We start from the raw sequence: 2,375 nt of genomic DNA, 5'->3' as shown, positions 1-2,375 counted from the left end.
GACAAATTAATTCTTGGAATCAGAACAGCCTCTCCCTCTGCAGATCCTGTTAATACTTCAGCTTCGATAATGTTAGGTCATAATCTTTTGATAATAAATCTGGTACCATTACAAAGACCCCATTTACTATTGAGATTTCTCAATAGCATGATGATTGCACCCACTTTCAATTTTTAATTTATGACATTTATTACTCACGAAGGAGTAATACTATTCAGAAATTCGATGGGGAAATTTTCCTTTGTTTCTTTGTTTGGGGTGGGGCCACAACATTAGTAACAAAGAAACAGAATTAAAACATTATTGTGGGGTGCCGCTACAGTGTTTTGGACAGGTTCAAGCCTTGGACTGATGAGAGGGCACAGTCCTCTCATTGCCACATGCAAGTCCCAGCTTGGAGGGCAGGGCCCTCCCAGCACAATTATAGCCAACAGCTATAGTTGTAAGCTTGAACCTATGGTCCAAACACATGGCCCCATGTGCCTGAGTGATGTAGGCTTGATAGAGTTCAGGTGCATGTAGTTGAGTAGGATTGAAACCCAGGAGAATGTTGTAAACATCTTGGTCATGCCCTTACTTTGCCTCAGAGCATCTGCTATAAACTAAAGACATGGCTGTGGGCATGGTCGCTGTCTCTCAGAGAAGCAGCGTCCCAGGGAGACCCGGCTTTCATTCCCTTGTCTGTCTTTTCTAAGCCTTTCAACCGCCCAACTCAGGTTCACACATTAGAACAGTTATGGCGAACCTATGACACGCGTGTCAGAGGTGACGCGCAAACTCATTTTTTTGGTTGATTTTTCTTTGTTAAATGGCATTTAAATATATAAAATAAATATCAAAAATATAAATCTTTGCTTTACTATGGTTGCAAATATCAAAAAATTTCTATATGTGACACAGCACCAGAGTTAAGTTAGGGTTTTTCAAAATGCTGACACGCCGAGCTCAAAAGGTTCGCCATCACTGCTTTAGAAAGATCTGCCTTCATGCTCCGAGGGCGGGTTTCTGCCTCAAACTCCGCCCTTACAGGAAACAGCTCCCGGAAACAGCTTGGGGGAGGGCGCAGCCATTGCCAAGACAACTCCTGTAGGACTGACTTCCTTCCGGTGGTCGCTGTTCCTCTATATGTGATGAACACCACCCATCGTTTTTATATAAGTAGATAGAAGCCTAAGTGACCATTACAACTGAACGACCAGTTGACCAGTAGCTATGCTGTGCACTGACCACCAGGGGGCAGACATTTAATGCAGGAGCTGTCCCCTGGTGGTCAGTGCTCCCACAGCCGACCTTCCACGGCTGGCTGGTGGCATCTGCATCCAGTGTGTGTTCCTTCCGTGCCTGGCCCGGCAACGGTAGCCTCTTGTCCCAACCCCACTGGGGCCTTTGGCCCTGTACTGGGACAGGGAACTGGTGGTAGGTGGTGGCGGACATGGCTCCTTTCCCAGGGGGGCCGAGGGCTGGCTCCCTCCTCAGGGACAGCGGCCAACCTCTCACCCTGTCCCTCCCACCAGCTGGCAGGCCCCAATTGGCCCATGGTCCCTCTCCCCAGTTCCTCCCCAGATGAGCAGGCTCTGATTGGTCTGGCCTTGACTGGCCCTGATCACCCACCAGGCCTAGGGACCCCACCCATGCACAAATTTTTGCACCAGGCCTATAGTCATACATATGTTCGTGTATATATGTATACATATATGTGTACATAGATAAATACATACATACATCTCTGTACATGTTTGTATACATACATATCCCACATGCTTATCTGCATAGATAATTTGAGTACTGAAAAAAATGTAAGAATACAAAGATAGTTATTAGGATACATTAAATTTTGTTAACATAGATTGCCTTAGGGAATGCCTGAGGCTGATTTTAGTGTAGTAATGATGCAGTAACCAAAAAAAGAAAAAAATATATCCTACAACTTATTTTTTAAAGGCATGTATATGACACTTAAATATGAATAAAATTTTTACTTTGGGGTTTATATAAAAAAATTTAAAACAAGTTGCTTTAAGATCTTAAACAGTAATCAAATGTAATAAACCAATAGTTCTCTCAATTCTTATATTGATGTAATTCCTACCTACATGATTGCATTACATCTCATTATTAGTTGACTAAGATGGTATAATTCAGAGGCAGTTAGGTAGACAGATGATGATATATATATAGATAGATAGATAGATAGATGATAGATAGATAGATAGATAGATAGATAGATAGATAGATAGATAGATACAGACTGAGAGAATAATGAATTAGATTTGAAAGGGGTAAAAAATGGTAAACATATTGAAATTGTCTTCAAAGTGAACATTCTAAATGTCTACATATGTAAATATTGAAATGTAAAGAAAACTTTCAAATAT

The sequence above is a fragment of the Myotis brandtii genome, unplaced genomic scaffold, assembly GCF_000412655.1.
Source record: "Myotis brandtii unplaced genomic scaffold, ASM41265v1 scaffold67, whole genome shotgun sequence".
Taxonomy (NCBI): Eukaryota; Metazoa; Chordata; class Mammalia; order Chiroptera; family Vespertilionidae; genus Myotis; species Myotis brandtii.
The sequence above is the reverse complement of the archived record's forward strand: the minus strand, read 5'-3'. Positions refer to the sequence as shown.